We start from the raw sequence: 16,765 nt of genomic DNA on the forward strand, positions 1-16,765 counted from the left end.
CACATGCACATATATATATGTGCATATATATTTTACGGTGAGGACTGCTTTAGCATGGATTTAAAAAAAATTCAGTGTACCTACCATACCAAATATACACACATAAATTATTTTTCAACTTTGTAAACTGCTATGGCAGTAATATGTAATGCCCAAAGAGGAAATAGAAACAGTTTTAACGAGCATCCCAGCATTGGTAAATTTAATTTAGTTCAGAAGAGATTAAATGGTAAATTTAATGTAGTTCAGAAGATCATTAAAAACTCTGGAAAACATTGTATTAGAATGCCAGGAACAGTCTGCCCCAAAATTGAAAGTGAAATTGGCGTGCAGTTCTGTCAGTAGCACAGTTGACTTTGGTAACTGCCACTGTCTCACTGCCTTCCCTTTCCACTGAAAATGGCCAGTGGCACATATTGTCATAGATGGACTTTACAAAATATCTTCTCTGAGGCTTAGTATTAGAGGTTACTGAAGATTATTAGCTATTTTAAAATGTGCCTCTTTTCTCTAGCTTTTTCTTTATACAGATTTTTGAGGGAAGAATATAATGATACCCCTTATGCCTTGTGTACTCATCACCAAGCTTAATTGCCACTTCATAACCCGTCGTGTTCCATCTATTCTCCTGCCCAGTACTCTTTACCTGCTGTAGGATTCTTTTGAAATAACTTACAAATATCATTTCATTTACAGATAAATATTTCAACAGGTATTTATAAAAAATAAGATTATCTTTAAAAATCTAATGATAGTACCACACAATCACACATAAAATGGTAATAAATTCTTAATTTCTGAAATTCGGTTCTGAATGGAATACTGTTATTCTGTGGCAAATAATGTTATGATTCCTCTATAATGGTATAATGTGAGCTTGTGAGGTTTATTCTTCATTGCTTACAGTACTTCATGTATCTTTAATATTAAAGAGAGCTGGCAAGTTATTTGTTTCTTCTTCCTAAATTGATTGTGCCTTTCTTTGAGCTTCTTTGTGGGACTGTGATTTAGGGATATCATTCATTTTATTGACTGTATGCTCCCTGGTGACTCAGTTAGGCTCTAAGGACTGGTTGCAAACAAGTAGAGTTGCAGTCGCTGACACTGCATATTATAATAACCAGTTTGGTCTCATATTGTTGTCACATTTTCAGATATACTCTGTAGGTGTCTAGGATATACAGTCAAAGTTAGACTCCAAACCAGATATGCTTTTTGTTAGATGTACTATGAATTTTCGAAATCTGTCACTACTTAGAGAAGTAATTTGAGTATCTGAACTATTCAGAATTAGATTTTACAAAAAAAAATAATGGAAGTAATTATCAAGCAATAAATTGTCCCCTTTTCTTCAAGTTTTCCTGACTTCCTGCTTTTAGGGAGATGGGAGAAGGCAGAGAACTTTTCTTGTATCTGCTTCATCTCATCTCTGCTTTATCTCAGTGCCTTCAGCTTAAAATAAATTCTTAGGCCAAAGTGGCATATTAGAGTGTCATATTCTGTCATCCTTCATTCTCACTGTCATCTTCTTACCATTTCAACCTTTCCTTTGATAAGTCATGGACTCTCATCCCTTCACATGTAGTTTATTGGAGTAAGCTCCAAAAAAGTTGGCACTAACAGTGACAACCGCGTGGATGCCGTCTGTTGCTAACAGGATATATGCTGGGCACTAGACTTCTCAAATGAGTACTTTCGGCCACTAGATGAACACTGCTAAAGCACACTGATTATAGTTAAAATATCAATATAATGGACCTAAGCTAACTCCAGTCAAGTGGGAAATCCTAAGTAGCTCTCCATTAATACTCCCATTGTAATCTTCATTTGCATCCTGAGACTACTGCTTTGCAGAGAAACTCCATGTTAGTGTATTTGTACTGTCCCTTGTCCCCTAAATACGTGCTGCTTTTTGGTGCTTCCATTCCCACCCGGCATTTCTGTCAAAACATGCTCATCGTCAATTTGCCATCCCTCTGAAATGCATTATTTAATTACATTAGAAATTCTTTGTTCCTTTACCTACTTAGAAGCATGTAGTTATCCCATTTATGTATCTTACATTAGTCAAATTCTTACCATTGAGTTTCTTTTGTTTTTCATCTTTACGCTTACACACAGCTGGTCCTCAATAAATGTTTTCTTAAAAGATTATAAAGACACTAGGAGATGTTTTCTTAAATTGGATTGTCTTAATTCTTTCTTTTTTCTCACTAGTCAGAAGAGTAATAGGATCAACATGTCCCTGTTAATTTAGCATAAACCAGTTAGTAACGTTAACATGACAGGAACATTTATTTTAAGGTTCAGATTAGATCGGAAAGACATTTTCTCCATTGATTTAGAGAAGTTTCTATCCTGTTGCACATTGTTGTATTACTGTTTTGTAGGTAGAGAATGGCGTGGCCAGTAGATGAAGGTCCTGTGAGGGCCCAGAGGGACTCATAAAGGAAACAGTATTTTCTGTATTTTTAAAAGAAAAAACTTTACCTTTGTATGTTAATGAAAAATACATACGTTGAAAGTGCATATAACTTTTAATGTGTGTATTTTAGCTATTTAGGACCTTATCTTTTCAGCACCTTAACAAACGTTACAGAAATGATGAGATATTAAAAAAGATGAATTTTGTCCCAAACTCTCCACCCTCTTCTGTTTTTACAAAGATAGAATTTTTTTCTTATATTTGAATAAAGTATTAGGATTGAAGGGAAAAAATCATGAAAGTCTTGGAAATATAGGAGGCTTCTTGGTACAGAATGCATTGCTTGAATGTGCTCTTGGCCAGAGATGTGGATCCAGCTTTAGACTGATGAGAGATGTTAATTACTACGCAGTGTAGACAAAGGCAGGTTAAAGGGGCACGTTAAAGTTGTCCCTTGGTATATAGCTCTCTTCTTGTTTTAAATTTTAACATATTTTAGAAAAACATCCCTTCCTGCGTTCTTGTATGCATAATGTCAACGTATACTGAAACAGAAAACTGTGATTTAAGTTTTGTTTTAATGAATTGATCTGCATAATAATGTGTTTTCCTAATCCTGAACAAACTAGAAGATTAACTTTGCTGTATAACATCAAGTGGTTACTGGCAAAGAATTATACTTTAAACAATGCTTGTCCATTAGAATAATAATAGTGAATAGGTTATTTTTTTTTTAATAATAGATGTGCTTAAATTTCAAGATACAACTTGAAAATTAGCACTCTCCTTCTTTGGTAATTTCTTCATATTTTAACCTATATTTCTGAAAAGAAATCACCATGTAGTATTTGTGTTTTTGAGAATAGCTATAATTAGGCTATTTATCTCTTTCAGTGGTATGGAATAAAATGACAGAATGAGTATCTTATGAATATTTATATAGGAATTTTGTAATTTGGCATTAATTCTTGATGACCAGGGCACATTTAGTGGAGTAAGGTATATGAAACAGTATTTTTATTGTGTTTTTCATACTTGTAACATAATTGAATAACCATTTATATTTTAAAGATTTATTTTTAGGTAGGTATTACACATAAGTAACAACTAATTGAATTCTAAGTTTTGTTCATTTTTCCTGAATTAGTTTTAAAAATGTTTTGCTTCCACTATTTGATTTGTCTTAGATGGTTTGAGAAACTGTATTAAAATTGTTTATAAAGAATTATTTCAATGTTAAAGTGAATTAGCTTTGTTAATACTTTAAAATTATATTCAGAATGTCTCTATGGTTTCTAGAAATAGTTGGGGGATTTTTTTCCCCCTTTTTCTGAAGTTGGTTTCTAAACAGAATTCTGAATGATGGTGAGTTCTTTCATGCTGGACTTTTAAAATTTGCTGTTTTTCCTGTACCATGGGAGTTTTTAATGGGTTTTGGCTTTGTTATATCTAGTTTTATACCTTTTAGGCATAATGCTGTGAGATCAGAGAGCAGATATTTTACAAATGAGGAAAAAAAATAGTCTAAGTAGTAGAAGCCAGAATTAGAATGGTCAATCTCATATGTGATTGAGATTCATTCAGAGACTTAAGTTGATAATAATTACACTAAATATTTTAAAATACATATTTATAAAGTTTAGGCATAAATATTATTAATAGTAATGGGGTAGTGTTTGGTTCTTGATGCTAAAATCTATTTTAAATTTTTGACAGAAATTCCAGGAAATCTTAGGGCCCTGATTAGTCTATGAATTCAAATTGGTACCTACTATTTTCTGCATAGAGATTGACTAATTAATTAAGGGTGAAGTGTCATGAAAGCTCCATAACCTTGACGAACATAATCCTTTTAAATAAAATGACTAATGCCTAATAAGACCCTAGAGGTTTAAAGATACTGTTTTTCTCTATTATCTGATTCCTCTCATTATTTTTTGAAATATGAATCTTTTTCTTTCAGCTTTTGCTTTTGAAGTTTCTGATCTTAAAATTATTAATAAGTTCTCATTATGAAAATCTAGAGTATTATTAAAAAAAATAGATATCAATAAATACTACCCCTTTGTAGTTTTCATGTCAGAGAGAAAGCATATATTTAAGCAAACTGTCTTCTTATAGGTAACAGATTAAAGAGAATGCTGTTGAAATAGGCTGTAAAGTTACGACAAATAGGAGATGTAGAACATTCAATGCCAGACTGGTCATTCATACTATAAGCAGAGAGATTGAAAGGCCACTGAGAACTGAATGGCCTTTTCTTGCATCAATAAAATACCATATAAATACCATACAAAACCTACGTACATACACACAGTTTAACACAGAGAATGGGTCTATGTACATTCCTGAGACCACCTTGCCTGTCTCTTGTGAAACCTGTGTGCAGGTCAAGAAGCAATAGTTAGATCCAGACATGAAACAATGGACTGGATCAAAACTGTGAAAGGAGTACGTCAAGGTTGTATATTGTCACCCTGCTTATTTAACTTATATACAGAGTACATCATGCAAAATGCCCTGCTGGATGAAGCACAAGCTGGAATCAAGATTGCCAGGAGAAATATCAGTAACCTCAGATATGCAGATGACACCACCCCTATGGCAGCAAGCGAAGAGAAATTAAATAGCCTCTTGATGAAGGTTAAAGAGGAGAATGAAAAATCAGGCTTAAAACTCAGCATTCAAAAACAAAGATAATGGCATCTGGTCCCATCACTTCATCGCACATAGATAGGGAAACAGTGGAAACAGGGACAGACTTTATTTTCTTGGGCTCCAAAATCACTGTCGATGGTGACTGCAGCCATGAAATTAAAAGATGCCTGCTCCTTGGAAGAAAAACTATGACAAACCTAGGCAGTATATTAAGAAGTAGAGACATTACTTTGCCCACAAAGTTTGGTATAGTCAAGGCTATGGTTTTTCCAGTAGTCATGTATGGATGTGAGAGCTGGACAATAGAAAAGGCTGAGTGCCAAAGAATTGATTCCTTCGAACTGTGGTGCTGAAGAAGACTCTTGAGAGTCCCTTAGACGGCACGGAGATCAAACCAGTCAATCCTAAAGGAAACCAACCCTGAATATTCACTGGAAGGACTGATGCTGAAGCTGAAACTCCAATACTTTGGCCACCTGATGCGAAGAGCCAACTCTTTGGAAAAGACTGTGATGCTGGGAAAGATTGAAGGTGGGAGGAGAAGGGGACAACAGTGGATGAGATGGCTGGATAGCATCACTAATTCAGTGGACATGAGTTTGAGCAAACTCTGGGAGATTGTGAAGGACAGGGAAGCCTGGCATGCTGCAGTTCGTGGGGTCTCAAAGGGTCAGACACGATTGAGCAACTGAACAGCAACGTTCCTGAGATGAGCCCATAACGATGACAATGAAACAGAAGTAAAGAGAGAGTTTCAGGGTTAAGATGATGGCCTGATATTCATCTGCCTTCCTTCGTGTTAAATACTCATAGAGATTCATCAAAATGCAAAGCTAGCAGCAGAATTACAAAGTAAAGCTAACTAAGCCCAAATCATCCCAAAGCACAGGAGATTGTTAACTATTATTATTCATATAATATTAACATCTGAATTTATTGAAATGGACATTGGTATATAGTTTCTTTGTGCTTCTGAACTTCCTCAGAGTTTTAAGTTTCCATCAATATGCGTACATCTATTTTACTTCGCATGTCCTATGTCTCATCTTAACCAGAAGTCTCCTGTTCTTCCTCATGCTATCAGGATTGTATAGAGCTACTAGTGGGATGAGTGATGATGAGTGATAGTCACTCAGTCGTGTCTGACTCTTTGCAATCCCGTGGACAGTAGCCCACAAGGCTCCTCTCTCCATGGATTCTCCAGGCAAGAATACTGGAGTGCGTTGCCATTTCCTTCTCCAGGAGATCTTCCCGACCCAGGGATCAAACATGGGTTTCCGGTATTGCAGGCAGATTCTTTACCATGAGTCACTGTGGAAGCCTGGGAAAGACAAGCTCAATGATAACAGGTTCCATTGTTGGTCCCAAACATGAAAAACAATGGTTTTTTCTGTAAAACAGCATTAAGTCATGTTTCCGAAGCATTAGCTTCATGCCCATTGTTACTTCTTCCACTTCCACAAAGTTATAAAGTTGTTGTTGTTTTTTTTTTTAATAACTTTGGAACCCTGTAACGTTAGATGAATGTTACCAGGACTTGAGCTTTTCCTCATTTGTAAAATTTCAGGCTAGGTTTAAATGGTTTCTGTTCCAACGCCGCATTAAACTCTGCTGCCCTTATAGCTGTCTGGTGAAATAGTCGGGGGATGTTTGGGCTGTGGAACTATGCGTCATACCAGAGGGGATGAATTCCCACTCCCACCCCCTACCTCGGGACCCTTGGTAGTTTCTGGATTCCTTTTGGTTGTCACACGGTGGGGGCATGTGCTCTCTACTGGCACCTAGTGTTCAAGGCCGGGCGAGGCGCGCAGCCTCCCTCAGTGCAGCGCCTATGGCTCACAAGGAGGAAGCACCTGGTCAGCGTTGAGGAGAAACCCTGTTTCAGAGCTGTGAGAACCTTAAATATAATTTTGTTTCCTTATTTTGCATCCCAGAAAACCATCCCATGTAGCATTTATACCTAAAAGATGACTTTCTTTAAAAAATTATTTTTTTAGAAATTGAAGTAACCCACGAGTGCATAGGATCACACTGACCTATGGTTTAATGTTTGGGATGGCTGTGCGTATTGAATGCTGTCACTAAATATGATTTTTATGTCAGTGTTCAGGCTACAGTTGTTCCCTTTAATCTGTCTTAGTAAATAAACATGGTTTAACACCACCCTTATGGCAGAAAGTGAAGAGGAACTCAAAGGCCTCTTGATGAAAGTGAAAGAGGAGAGTGAAAAGGTTGGCTTGAAGCTCAACATTCAGAAAACAAAGATCATGGCATCTGGTCCCATCACTTCATGGGAAATAGATGGAAAAACAGTGGAAACAGTGTCAGACTTTGTTTTTTTGGGCTCCAAAATCACTGCAGATGCTGATTGCAGCCATGAAATTAAAAAACGCTTGCTCCTTGGAAGGAAAGTTATGACCAACCTTGATAGTATATTAAAAAGCAGAGACATTACTTTGCCAACCAAGGTCCGTCTAGTCAAGGCAATGGTTTTTCCTGTGGTCATGTATGGATGTGAGAGTTGGACTGTGAAGAAGGCTGATCGCCGAAGAATCGATGCTTTTGAACTGTGGTGTTGGAGAAGACTCTTGAGAGTCCCTTATACTGCAAGGAGATCCAACCAGTCCATTCTAAAGGAGATCAATCCTGGATGTTCATTGGAGGGACTGATGCTAAAGCTGAAGCTGCAATACTTTGGCCACCTCATGCGACGAGTTGACTCACTGGAAAAGACTCTGATGCTGGGAAAGGTTGGGGGCGGGAGGAGAAGGGGACGACAGAGAATGAGATGGCTGGATGGCATCACCGACTCTGTGGACATGAGTTTGAGTGTACTCCGGGAGTTGGTGATGGACAGGGAGGCCTGGCGTGCTGTGATTCATGGGGTCGCGGAGAGTCGGACACGACTGAGCGACTGAACTGAACTGAACCTCGAGCATTTTGTATATGCTTAAAAAGGGGTGCTTACATAAGAGAGTAAAATTGATCCTCAGGCCCACAGAGTCATTTTTATGTCTTTGTCCTGAAGTGTACAGCGAAGAGAAACAGAAGGAAAGGAAACGGGGTTGGTGTCTTCCCAGGTTCTGCCTCTTGCCAGCTGTGTCCTGGGGGACGTTGCTTGGTGCCTCTTCTCCTGCCTTGTGTCTGTGAGATGAAATGTGACAGTGGATGTATGAGCGCTTTTGAGAGTCGGAAACACTCCAGTCTTGGTTTGGGTTCCTCCCAAAACAGACTCCAAGACGACAGTGAGTTGAAAGTAGTTCACAGGGAGGTGAAGGAAACGGGAGAGGGGCGGGAAGCTGAGTTCAGGAGGGGAGGGAGTCAAAGACGCTTTATCCCTCCAGTGAACGCTGTGGGTCCTGAAGCCTAATACTGCTTGGGGGTCTCTGGGAGCCAGTGCAGAACACACCCAGTGATTTTCCCGTCCAAGTGGCGAGGGGACCTAAGCTCTACACCAGCTCTTATCAGTCACTCGTTGAGTGCTGTTTCCTGGAGAAGGCATTCCTTGCCTGCACTGGTGGACCTCAACTTTTAAAGCCCCTCAGACACAGAAACGCAGGTGCTGCTGGGGGAAGCCAGGCTGGGTTGCCAGGTGGTGCCCTTGAAGATGGCTCGCACCACCACCTTCAGTAATGTGCCAAGTTTATTCTTTGTTAGTAGTAGATTCCAAAGCAGAGGAGAAAATCATGAAGAGGCCTAGTTTTCAATTGGTCTTTTTAATATACCATTCTTTGACAAAAAAAAAAATAACGACAAATAATAAAAATGTCTCACCAATTATGGATAATTTTTAAAGTCAATGTAGTGTTTGTCTTGTAGACAGTCCTCTAGGGAAAAGTGTAAAAATATATACACACTTACAAATACCTATCAGAAATGGTTTTAGCCTATTATTTGTTCCCTTACAGAAGACTGGTTACTGATGCTGTTAAGCGGCCCTGTGTTTTGCGTTGTCTTGTCCGGAAGGGGGCTGCATTGCAGTCTTCTCGGCCTTGTACCCACAGTGCTCATTTGCCCTGGGGTCAGCATATGTATACTCCTTTGGGAAACACTGGGCAGCTGGTGCAGAGTTCATGGCCATCAACAGAATCAACATATAATGGGCCTGTGTCGGCTCTGAACTTCTGATTTAACTTTAATAGTCCCGTTTTCTAACTGAACTGAGATAATTGGATCAGACAAGCTTAAAAGACCGAGGCATATGCTGTTGGGTCTGCATTTAGCTATCAGCTTAGCAAATATGTATTTGTAAGGCTGGTGACCGTTCCCATTTTCATATATTAATTGTAAAATAAAACATGTCTGCAGGATCTAAAAACGTTATCAGAGTTTCACTGCATTGAACTGATGTGTAAATGAATACAAAGAATGGAAAGAAAATAGTATAGGCAGTGTGATACTGTGCTGATTTGCCAGTTTGTTTTCTTTGTCATTATTAAGCTGCTATATAATGGCCAAGTCAAGTACTAATGGCCTACTTAACAGCATGAAAGTCATCACAAAAACAGTCATTACTGTGTAGCTAAAGGGAATCTATATAAGTGTATGGTTACATGGAACATTAAGACATTTGCTGTTAAAAAAAAAACAACAATAATCGCAGTGACACGCATTCAGGAAAATAAAGCTTGTGCCTAGATGATAACTCTCACCATAAACAAATGTACTGGCCTCTTATTTTTAGGATTTGGTATTTAGCTGCTGCCTGAGGATTGCTATGGATTTGCCATATATATTCCCAATATTGCACTGTGTTAGACTTCAGTTGTGAATGTAACTGAGAGCTGTATTCTACTTGCGCATGCAAAAGCATCTTGTTGCCAAAATGCATGCTGTTGTTAATGCTAATGTAGCGCTTTTTCTGTGTCTCAGGTAGTCCTGTAGTCTCATACCTTCCCCAGTGCTGCACACACACACACTCATGCCTTAGAAATTCTGCATATGCCACCTCTTTGAGGAACACATGTTTAGTCCTAAATTGAAAACTATATAGGCTTATTTAAACTAACAGTTAATTTGATCTAGGATATTCAGTAGTTTTATTCCCATCTCTATACCACCAGCAAAGAGGATGTCAACTTGTAATGACAAATTTTAAATAAAAATATCAGAAAGATAATGTAAAGGTATGCAGAAAACTTACAGTAGAGTTTGGAATTGCAGTTCTGCCTTTTCATGTATTTACTCCTTTATTTTTCCATCCAATAAATGTTTGTTGAGGGCCCATTAAGTGGCAGGTACTGTATTTGCCCTCGTAGTACAGCTGCATCACAGGACTGATAGACCAGTGGAGAGATACAGTGAACCTAGTTTACCCAGTGTGTCAGTCAATAAAGCTTTGCACTGTATTAGAAACCGAATTGTTTTAAACTGTTGCCTCAGTTCCCTGATTGCTGTGATCTTGCATCTTTTTTCCTGACAAGCTTTGCCTTTTTCTTTTGATTTTTAACATTTTTTGTGTCTAGTTGGCCATTGGAAAAGGTCTTTGCCTTTGTCTCTAGCATCTATTGCTTCTCTCTGCTGTATCTACACCTGGCTTTGACTTTCACCATCAAGTATGCATTCTTGATACTAAATTCACTGATCTACACCAGCTTCTGAAGCCAGTCCAAACTGTTCCTTTACTTTCTTTAACTGTTGCTGCTAACAATCCTGAGAATTAATTAAGAAGGGCCATGTGAGTGATTTGTGGAGAAGGGAATGGCAGCCCACTCCAGTATTCTTACCTGGAGAATCCCATGGACAGAGGAGCCTGGCGGGCTATAGACCATGGGATCACAAGAGTCAGACACGGCTTAGCGACTAAACCACCACCACCACCATGTGATTTGTACCCTCACCATCTGTCAAAACATTTCACACATGATATATATTAAATAAAAATAAATCTGAATAGATAAATCTTTCTTTGCAAACAGAAACTCACATTTATTTTCAGGCTTTCAAAAACATTAACTGTGTCTGGAAAAAAAGTAGTTTCCCTCCTAAGGTTTGTTTGTACTTTGTAATTAAAACCTTTAAAACATATACCCAAAGGGATTATAGAAGTACAAAATGAGAGTGTTTTACAGTGTCAGACTTCATCTAACACTGAGAATCCAGAATAAATGTGATTTCAGAGAAAGGAGTAAAAAAACAAAAGCAAGGAGAATTGACTCACACACAAAGAAAGGGATAAGTTATTTGCTAACTGGTTGGTATTATTTAAATTTTTTCCAGTTTTGGTAAATTATTTAGTATATTGTAAAGAATAATGTACTAAATAAATAGACCCCTGTGGTCATTAAAAACCAAGGAAATTATTCTCATACTATCAATAAAATTGAATTAAAATAATTATATTAAACATAACTCATAATAAGCATATATATTCTAATTTGAAAAAAAGCATTTAGAATTGTATCTCTCCAACCTCAAAATAAGGCCATGTAAATTTCAGTAAGTCAGAATGTCTTATTCATTGTGTATTTTCCAGTATCATCATATTTTGATTCTCTAAAATGCCAATCAATGATTTAAAAACAATTTTTATAAGCTTGCATGAAATTTAGTAGTCCAAAATTATTTCAGTATTCATATTCATACCATCTTTCCATATAAAGATTAGGAGCCATGAGAAAATTTGTGTAAAATTTAAGTGTTCAGTTCAGTCGCTCAGTCGTGTCCGACTCTCCGCGACCCCATGAATCACAGCACGCCAGGCCTCCCTGTCCATCACCAACTCCCGGAGTACACTCAAACTCATATCCACAGAGTCGGTGATGCCATCCAGCCATCTCATTCTTCGTCGTCCCCTTCTCCTCCCGCCCCCAACCTTTCCCAGCATCAGAGTCTTTTCCAGTGAGTCAACTCGTCGCATGAGGTGGCCAAAGTATTGCAGCTTCAGCTTTAGCATCAGTCCCTCCAATGAACATCCAGGATTGATCTCCTTTAGAATGGACTGGTTGGATCTCCTTGCAGTATAAGGGACTCTCAAGAGTCTTCTCCAACACCACAGTTCAAAAGCATCGATTCTTCGGCGATCAGCTTTCTTCACAGTCCAACTCTCACATCCATACATGACCACAGGAAAAACCATTGCCTTGACTAGACGGACCTTGGTTGGCAAAGTAATGTCTCTGCTTTTTAATATACTATCTAGGTTGGTCATAACTTTCCTTCCAAGGAGCAAGCGTCTTTTAATTTCATGGCTGCAATCAGCATCTGCAGTGATTTTGGAGCCCCAAAAAATAAAGTCTGACACTGTTTCCACTGTTTTTCCATCTATTTCCCATGAAGTGATGGGACCAGATGCCATGATATTTGTTTTCTGAATGTTGAGCTTCAAGCCAACCTTTTCACTCTCCTCTTTCACTTTCATCAAGAGGCTTTTGAGTTCCTCTTCACTTTCTGCCATAAGGGTAGTATCATCTGCATATCTGAGATTATTGATATTTCTCCCAGCAATCTTGATTCCAGCTTGTGCTTCTTCCAGTCCAGCGTTCCTTATGATGTACTCTGCGTATAAGTTAAATAAGCAAGGTGACAATATACAACCTTGACGTACACCTTTTCCTATTTGGAACCAGTCTGTTGTTCCATGTCCAGTTCTAAATTTAAGTATTAGGTTACATTAAAAGAAGTTTTAGTGTTTCTATATATTTAATGTTTCTTCCCCATAAAATCTTAAGCACTACATCAAATGTGTCACATATACTTACCAAAATAGAGAATCAAAATATACTTTGCCCGTCTTATATTAAAAAATATGGCACAGGGTGATTTGGTCACATAGGCTAAAATTTGTGAATGATTAAAAACCCTAAGAGAAGGAAACAATAAGTCTGCATTGGAGAAAGGTCCCATTATTTTGGAGACATCATGCTAACTATTTTGAAGTAGCAATAAAATCATTGTCTCTGTGTGTGTCCCACTTCCTGCATTCTTTCTTATTTCTTCCCTCCCCCTAAATATTATTATTAAACTTTTGGTGTCATTTTAGCTAAATAGTAAAATAGCCCAAAGAAGAGGACTCACGTAGAAAAACCAGTCTGATGTATTTTGTTAAATTCTTGTTAACAATGAAGCCACGGCACATTTTCTTTTACTGTAAATATTATCATTGTGGAATGGCATTCCTCCTTTTCTATGCTTGTAAAATGAAGTCGTTTTTTTGAATGAATGAAGTCATTTTTTTTTAATGAAATCATTTCCTTTTATCTTGGATGAATATAGAGTTTTCCAATTCTGAATGGCCATGGTAGTTATTTGTCATATTCATTTTTTTCAATCTTAAATATTTTTGCATAATATGTCCACTCATAAAATGAAATTACCTTGGACACAGAATTGGAATGTTACTTATCTTTGTAGTTCTTTTTTTTAAATAAGATTTATACAGACTTGAATGAATGAATAGGATGAGCCAAAGAACATTCACATAAAATGATCAAACCTGATGGATTCTGTACATTTTATTCTGTATTTGGGCTGATAAGGCTGTCTGTGTTCTAGCTATTTATAACATGTCAAAGTTGTTTTTTTTTCGGCCTGTTCTTAGGTTAATATGAGAAAATAATGTTTTAATTTTGTTCTGCTCACTCACTAGGAGACCACTGACTACATATAGTATACAAACAATTATGTATGAAATTATTTCTAGACATATAATTATATCTAATAGTCTACTGGTAATTTACTTATATGGGTTGTAATTGTTTATTCCTTACCTTGCTAAAATTTAATCTGTTTGAAAAACTTGGACTTGTCTGACTTGGATTTATTGTGTATTAAAATACAAAGTATACAGTGAAATATTACTCAGCCATAATGAAGAAAATTGAATCAGTTGTACAGAGGTACATGAACCTAGAGTCTGTCATAGTGTAGTAAGTCAGAAAGAGAAAGACAAATATCGTATATTAACACATATACATGAAACCTAGAAAAATGGTATTGATGAACCTGTTTGCAGGGCAGAATACACATACGTAGGGAATAGACCTGTGGACACAGTGGGGGAACAGGAAGGTAGGACAAATTGAAAGAGTAGCATTGTCGTACACACATTAGCGTGTGTCAGACAGACAGCTAGAGGGGAGCTGCTGTAGACACAGGGAGCTCATCTTGCTGCTCTGTGATCACCTAGAGGTGTGGGAGGAACACTCAAGGGGGAAGGGATGTATGTATACTTCCAGCTGATTCATGTTGTTTTACAGCAGAAACCAACACGACATTGTTAAGCAGTTATCCTCCAATTAAATAAAAAAAGAACAAAAGGACTCTCACAAAAAAGTATATACCATAAAATGTTTTAAAGCAATTTTTAAATATTGCTTGCCTCTACTATAACTTCTGATCTTTTATCTCTGAGTGTAACTTTTAAAAGACTGTGTAATTTATAATACTCTAAATAAGCCTCATGCCTAAAATGAATTCTATAATAGATGTACTAGCAGAGTTGCTATGTTAATAATGCAAAGGTACTGAAGAAACGCTTACTGTGAAAAGCAACATCTTATTTCCGCCAAGAAACAGAATTATTGTGTCCTACATCAAATCTTACAAGAATCCTTGAAAAGCTTTGAAAGTTAGGTAACATTATAGTTTTTTCTCATTCAAAGATAAAATAGTTTTTTTTTTTTTTACATAAAGGGAACATTATGAAATAAGCAGTCACTAACTATATTTTGTCTGAAATTTAATTTACAATCTATAAACTTGTTAAATCTTTAAGTAACAATTTCAGGTTTAAAATGTAAACTGTAAATCATCAGGAATGCTTTTCCCATTATATGAAATTGTAACACACCATTGTGTTCTTTTTTTGAGGTACATACCTGTCAGGTTCAGTTTAATTGGATATGCAGACTAAATACCTAAGGTTTCTTCTCATTTCCTCAAAATTATATGGTACATGTTTTAAAATTTAAATAATACTTAAAATGTGTAAGATAGAATATAGAATGCAATACCATTTTATTGTTCTTTAGAAGTCCTGCAACTGGTAACTTCATACAAACTATCTCAAACCTCATATGAAAATGAAAAAGAAATGTCTCCATTATTATATATGTGATAATGTCAATTTAGTCGCTCAGTTGTGTCCAACTCTTTCCGACCCCATGGACTGTGGCATGTCAGGCTTCCCTGTCCATCACCAACTCTCAGAGCCTCCTTAAACTCATGTCCATCGCGTCAGTGATGCCATCCAACCATCTCATCCTCATCCTCTGTCATTCCCTTCTCCTCCCACCTTCAGTCTTTCCCAGCATCAGGTCTTTTCCAATGAGTAGGTTCTTCTCATCAGGTGGCCAGAGTATTGGAGTTTCAGCTTCAACATCAGTCCTTCCAAAGAATATTCAGGGCTGATTTCCTTTAGAATTGACTGGTTGATCTCCTTGCAGTCCAAGGGACTCTCAAAGAGTCTTCTCCAACACCGCAGTTCAAAAGCATCAATTCTTCAGCGCTCAGGTTTCTTTACAGTCCAACTCTCACATCCATACATGACTACTGGAAAAACCATAGTTTTGACTAGACAGACCACTGTTGGCAAAGCAATGTCTATTAATAAGCTGTTAAGGTTGGTCATAGCTTTTCTTTCAAGGAGCAAGCATCTTTTAATTTCATGGCTGCAGTCACCATCTGCAGTGATTTTGGAGCCCCCCCCAAAATAAAATCTCTCACTGATTCCATTGTTTGCCCATCTCTTTGCCATGAAGTGATGGGACCGGATGCCATGTTCTTAGTTTTCTGAATGTTGAGTTTTAAGCCAGCTTTGTCACTCTTCTCTCTCACTTTCATCAAGAGGCTCTTTAAAACTTCTTCGTTTTCTGCCATAAGGGTGGTATCATATGCATATCTGAGATTATTGCTGTTTCTCCCTGCAGTCTTGATTCCAGCTTGTGCTTCATCCAGCCCAGTGTTTTGCATGATGTACTCTGCATATAAGTTAAATAAGCAGGGTGACAATATACGGCCTTGACGTACTCCTTTCCCGATTTGGAACCACTCTGTTGTTCCATCTCCGGTTCTAACTGTTGCTTCTTGGCCTGCATATAGATTTCTCAGAAGCAGGTAAGGTAGTCTGGTGGTTCACACAGTCAAAGGCTTTGGTGTAGTCAATAAGGCAAAAGTAGATGTTTTTCTGGAACTCTCTTGCTTTTTCGATGATCCAGTGGTAATGTATGGTACCTAAATTGTTTGAAACTTACATTTCAAAATAACATTTGCTATTAGGTTGTTATAGTATCTAACACTATTTTCGTATTTAAGATATTTTTTCAGTAACTTTCCATTTTTATATAAAAATGAAGTGGTTTTCAAATATTTTACTGTGATAGCCTTCATGATATTTCTAGACTGCTTATATTTAAGTTTTGATGACCAGAAACCATTCTTTTTCTTTAGTTTGCCTGTTGGTTAATATATTGAGTTCTGAAAGCATGGATCATCTTCAATATATTTTATAATAATACATTGTAAATATAACTAACAATTCTTTAACTATACTTTCTCATTGAGCTATAATCTGTACTTCATTAACTCATTATCAAGTCATGACTAAAGACATTCTTGTTTTAGATAAAGTTTTTTGTCTTTTTCCAAACACTTATATTTGCTGTGGTTCTAGAAAATTTCAAACTTTCATAGTTCTCTTTATCTCTTTCTCTCATTTTTTTTTTGCTATTTCATTAATGCTAA

The 16,765-nt window shown here is 37.1% G+C and overlaps 1 protein-coding gene across 9 annotated transcripts in view; it reads left to right on the top strand.

The window, feature by feature from the left end:
- The window catches only part of TUSC3 (tumor suppressor candidate 3), a 209,305-nt gene that overhangs the window by 123,258 nt on the left and 69,282 nt on the right, over window positions 1-16,765 (top strand). The gene's annotated exons all lie outside the window — the stretch shown is intronic.

This window comes from Moschus berezovskii, chromosome 26, assembly GCF_049115385.1.
Source record: "Moschus berezovskii isolate FMDL1 chromosome 26, NW_MosBer_1.0, whole genome shotgun sequence".
NCBI lineage: Eukaryota > Metazoa > Chordata > Mammalia > Artiodactyla > Moschidae > Moschus > Moschus berezovskii.